This window comes from Myotis yumanensis, unplaced genomic scaffold (assembly GCF_028538775.1).
Source record: "Myotis yumanensis isolate MYYU_CA2020_CCGP unplaced genomic scaffold, mMyoYum1.0.hap1 SCAF_9, whole genome shotgun sequence".
NCBI lineage: Eukaryota > Metazoa > Chordata > Mammalia > Chiroptera > Vespertilionidae > Myotis > Myotis yumanensis.
The window spans coordinates 5634200-5640199 of record NW_027223760.1 but is presented as its reverse complement, the minus strand read 5'-3'; positions in this window follow the sequence as shown (position 1 = coordinate 5640199).

Sequence of the window (6000 nt, the reverse complement as noted above, 5' to 3'; positions counted from 1 at the left end):
TTTACAGTTGTGAGTACAAGAAATAAATAATACAATAAACAATAAATAAGCATACAAGAATAAACTCTGTTCTTTGAATACTTACAACTATAAACCTACTTTTGCCCATCGTGTGTGTGCATGTGTGTGTGTGTATTTTGCCATGAGATAAGAAGAACATGTTTACATTTGCAAATGGACCTTGAGAGCATTTGTTAAGTACTATGTGATATCATTTTTTAAAAACATATTTTTCTTCATTTCAGAGAGGAAGAGAGAGGGAGAGAGAGAAAGAGAAACATCAATGATGAGAGAGAATCATTTTTTTTTTTTTTTTTTTTTTTAAATATATTTTATTGATTTTTTACAGAGATGAAGGGAGAGAGATAGAGAGTCAGAAACATCGATAAGAGAGAAACATCGATCAGCTGCCTCCTGCACATCTCCCACTGGGGATGTGCCCGCAACCCAGGTACATGCCCTTGACCGGAATCGAACCTGGGACCTTTCAGTCCACAGGCCGACGCTCAATCCACTGAGCCAAACCGGTTTTGGCGAGAGAGAATCATTAATTGGCTGCCTCCTGCATGCTGCCTACTGGGGATTGAGCCCACAACCTTGGCATATACCCTGACTGGGAATCAAACCCTGATTACCAGTGGCTAGTGGATGGGGGAAATGGGAAGATGTTAGTTAAACAGTACAAAATTCCAATTAGAGATGCATAGGTTCTGGAGATTGAAAACACATCATTATAATTATAGTTAATAATCCTGTATTATGTACTTGAATGTTGATAAGAGAATAGATCTTAAATGTTCTCACCACAGAAAAGATATAGTAATTATGGGACCTGATGCAGGTATTAGCAAATACTAAGGTGGTGATAATTTTTCCAATGTATAAACATGTCAGACCAACACATCGTACACTTTAAGTATGCACAATGTAACATGTGAATTATATGTCAACTAGAGGCTCAGTGCATGAAATTCGTGCACTGGGGGGTGGGGTTCCCTCAGCCCAGCCTGCCCCTTTCACAGCCCAGGAGCCCTCAGTGGATGTCCTACTGATGGCACAGTCTGGCAGCAGAGGCTCGGAGCAGGCGTCCTATGTGTGTGTGTGTGTGTGTGTGTGTGTGTGTTTGCTGGGGGCCTGGCCCAGTCACACCATGGAGGCTTGGAGCAGGAGCCCCTCTGTGTTAATCTCTCAGGCTCCTGGCCTCCACTGCATGTTGTACTCTCCCTTGAGCTATGGCCAGAATGGGGGTGCTGCTTGCAAACCAGGCTTTCCTGCTCCCAGATCGCCGTGGCGACCGGGGAGCAGGCCCAGCTGGGGGCTGTCTGCAGGCCGGGCTTTCCTGCTCCCATATCAGGCCCGGCTTGGGGCTTCCCACAGGCCAGGCCTGCTTTCCTGCTCCCAGATCACCATGGCAACTGGGGATCAGGCAAAGTTTGGGGCTGCCAGCAGGCTGGGCTTTGCTTTCCTGCTCCTGGATCAGGCGCAGCTGGGGGCTGCCTACAGGCTGCAATTTTCTACTTACTGATGGTTGGATCACCACAGCAACCCAGGGCCCAGCAGCACTTTCCTGCTCTCTGATAGACATAGGGTCCCGGCTGGGGGTGGGGCTTAGCAGTGCGGGGCTTAGGCTGAACGGGGGTCCCGGCTGGGGGCTCAAGTGGCACACAGAGGTCCCGGCTGGGGAAGGATTTTATGCCCTGCTGCCCAGGGCTGCACATGGGGCCCGGATGGCAGCTCATGCTGTCCCTCCCTGCCTGTAGTATAGGATAGAGGCCTGATGCATGGGTGGGGGCTGGCTAGTTTGCCCTGAAGGGTATCCCGGATCAGGGTGGGGGTTCCGCTTGGGTGCCTGGCCAGCCTGGATGACAGGCTGATGGCTGTTTGCAGCTGGTCACACCCCCTTCAGGGTGGAGGTCCCCACTGGGTTGCCTGGCCAGTCTGAGTGAGGGACTGAGGGCTGTTTTCAGGCTGGAGGGAAACTTAAGCTCCCAGCCTCTCCTTTTTTTTCTTTCTTTTTTTAAATTCTGGGATCTATTTACCTTCTATAGCTGTCACTGGAGCTGAGAGCCGGCTCCAGCTCTGAGGGCTGAAAGGAGGTTTTGGGCCTGTTTGGCTTCTATAATTGAAACTCTGTTGCCATCACTGCAGCTCTAAGCTCTGAGGCCAAAGATGGCTGAAAGCAGGTCTCTGGAGCTTGCTTAGCTTCTATAATTACAACATAGTTGCTTAGAGTGCAGCTCAGAAGGTGGTGGCAGCAGGCAGGAAACGTTGGCTTCCTCCATCACTGGAACAAGCAAGCCTCCTGTTAGCTTCAGCTGCCTGGCTGCCTTCCGCCATCTTGGTTGGCAGTTAATTTGCATATCCTGCTGATTAGCCAATGGGAAGACTGTCAGGGTTATGGTCAATTTGCATGTTTCTCTTTTATTAGATAGGATAACGCTGGGGGGAAACCAGGTGGAGTTAGTGGGAGTTGCATTCTTCACTAGAGATAATGAGCTGGCATGAATGGGTGAAATTAAACCCCAGCCCATTAGTCACATTAAGTGAAACACCATCACTATATTGGGGGCAAAGTCAACTCAGAGAGTGTGAGTGAGTTAGGCATGGTCACATCCTTGTTAATGACCTAACCAGGTCAAGCCCGCTATCAGCATAATCCTGTTGTAGCCTCCCCGACTCCCTTCATGCAGTGACTGGCTATTTTCCCCACTTTTCTCATGACCCTCGGGGGCGGTGGGAGGCGGAGGGAGAGAACTACAGTGATGCCTGGAGTAAGCCCTGAAGGAAAGTGTTCATCCTCTCCCTGTTCTCCCATTTTTAATAGCTCTCCCATCCTTTCCTTTGAGGACCAGGAGACTTTGCAGATGACTGCTAGTACCAGGACCACCTTGGTGGCACTCAAGAGCCCATTTTATAGGAAAAGACCTAAAAGGCAAAAGGAGTTAAGATTCGTGATCAAGGCTAGAAGTGAAAACAGGCCTCACAAACCTAAAATGCTCTTCTCCCCTGAGATTATAGCCCCTGGGCGTGGGGGGAGGACAAGTGCTGGTGTCACAGAGACCTTCTGAGAACATCACCGCAGTCCAAGGCTGTGTTTTCCAGTGGAAATTTCCCATCCCACTGCCTCAGTGGTCAATGTCCCTGTCTCTTCTTTAAGTTGTCACCCTAGGAATCCCCTTCCTGAGCTTCCTGCCCTCTGAGGTCTGAGAGGCAGGACACTTACCCATGTGCTGGAGGAAGAGCCTGCTGCATTCACAACCGGAGGATAGCAGCAGGTCAGGGCCTTCTGGGCCAGACTCAGAGCCTGTTATTGATTCTGAAGGAAAGGTGAGGGCCAGCAGGGGAAGGGAGGAAGCCAGGGTGTGTGGGACCTTTGAGGACATGGAAGAATTCTGTGCCTGCAAGAAGCTCGCTGAGTGAGCACCTCCATTTTACTAGGTACCAGGAAGGGCAGTGGGGTCTAGAAAGAGTAATTCTACACTCCCAGTGCTGAGTTTCATACACAGCAGCTTCAGGAGCAGTGGCAAGCATCTTCTCCAGCCTAGATGCCCAGGTTCTTGCTTGAGTTAAGCTCTCTGCTCACCCACTCCCCTAACAAGGAAGGAAGGGGTCTGCTTTCTCTCCTACAGAGATCAAAACATGCTTTATAAGTCAGCAAAGACTCCCCTTGTGCATATCCAGCAAAGCAAAGATATTTCTGAGGACATATAAGTGAGTCTAAACTCAGAACACGTTAAAGTGAAAATCCTGTGTGTATCTGGGCTGTACCCCCTAAAACACCCCACTCTCCGCCAAGTGTCCAGAAAGCAACTTGCCAGAGACGGAAAAGGTCATGACCATAGTCTTCCAACACTTGCCCTACCTGTGCCCTTAAACACCTGCTCCCCAACACAAGCTGCCCAGGACTGTGTGGGTGGCTGTGCCCTTTGAACTCTCTCCCCTTCTTTGCATGATGAGAGGTTGGACTAGGAAATCTGATCAAGACACTGAGATCAGGCACTGAGTGCATCACAATCATTGGCCTGGGTGTGGGGGTGCTTATATTCTGAAAGTACAGGTATGTGAGCCTAAATCTCTGGGAAATACACATTTGACAGAATCCCCTAGATAATTCCCTGAGACAGTAGATTCAGGAAGCCCCTGACTAGGTGAATAGACTCAGTCCCTTGGAAGTTTAACATGTAAGATCCCACATGGTTTCCATTCCTCTATGACAGTATGTGTTTGTAATCCCAGATTTCAGCTCTCTGGGCCTGTCCAGGAACTTTCTGAACCCCAGCTTACCCACAGTACTGTCAGTTCCAGGACCCTTCTCATCTCCACCTTGGCCAGGACTCCTTGCATTAGCACAATTCCTGGCCTTTGCATCTGTGGCTTTCTCCATTTCTGCTCTGGTGTCAGTCATGGGAGTGTATTGATTTCCATGGGGGTGAACATTATGAAGGCTTTGGGGTGGGGGGTTCCTGCAGAAATATAAACGCCTTTGGATTGAGGAACAGGCCAGCCCATCATCTGAGTCATTTGCCCAGAGACAAGGTGTTCAGCCTTCCTATCCCTTGGCTTCTCCTTGTGCAGTGCCGACTGGAGAGAACAGTCACCTGTGGTGACCAGATGGACAACATGAAGAGATGGAAATAAAAATGGAAGGTGAAGCACAGAGAGGACTCAGACAGCATGTGGGGGAGGCTGGGACAGTCACAGGCCTGAGGGCACAAGGCAGCTGGAAAAACTCAATGTCTGCTCTCTGGGGAGCTTGTAAGTGAGGGGCTTCATTGTCCTGAGGCTGGAGAGGCAGACTGAGGACAGACTGCACTGTGCACAGGGAATAGGTAAGCACAGAATGTTTGATTGTGTTAAATACTGACTGATTGGCTGGAGCCACTTTACTTGGAGAAGCCTCAGCTTGGGGGCAGGATGTCAGGAGTTGGAGGGGAGTGTCCCAGTCTCTCCAGGACACTGATCATATTTAGACACATTGAGACAGGACAGTGATTTGACTCCTGAGAGCAGAGTCAGAGGCTGCAGCTCACCTGGAACATAGGTTTCTTCTCCAATTTCCAAAACCAAAATTCTAGTTCTCTTCTTGTTTGCCTCTCAGGTCAACCACCCTAAGTGTTTCCCTTGTCCCCACAAATTTTCTAGTTCTCATGGTTTTTCAAAGTCTCCCCTGGCTGCTGAATCTCTTGGGAAAACTTAGTATCTACAGATTTGGTCACTAATATAGAATTACCTGGAAAAATTTAATATCTAAAGCTTTCTCACTCCCATAAGTGTTACAATCTCCTGTTTGCCCTTTGCCTTTGAAATCCCTGAAAATACAAACCCAAAGTCACCAAACCCTCTCAGAGTACCATTACAAATCCAGCCAAGGCCCTTCCAATGTTCTTCCTTCTATCCTGACATTCTGGGGAATCGGGAAGAACGACTATGTCTGTGTGGTATCACAAGCTCTTTGGATTTGGCCTGATATATTATTGTAGTAAAACCTATTTAATGAATGAATGAATGAAATTGTTTTTAGAACTCTTTTGGGTAAGCATGGGAGGACAGAAGATATGAAGAAAATGCCTATGATAAAAATATATGCAAAAATGCCCCCTCATGTGAGCTCAGTGAGGGGAACAGGCAAACTCAGGACTAAACAGGCGACCCAAACCTTGTCTGAAGTGAAACAGTAAGAGCCTGAATGTGCATTTAACTGGGTCTGTGCCCTTGCCCAGCTGGGAGATATGAACTTGACTAGCTTATATTTCCATTCCCCAGGTATAAAATGAGGATAATAAACCTACTCTGATCTCCATGGAAGAAGATGAAAAGGGCATCAGATCATGCACTGGATGGTGTGTGACTCACCAGCTAGAATGTTAGAGGACCAAGATGGAGGGTTAAAGGGGTATCTTATTAGCAGGCAGCAGGTTTAAGAGGGAGGAGAGTGTGGAGGAGAGAGTGAGAAAAAAAAAGGAAGGAGTAGATCTCATTTAATCCTCTCAACAACCCCAG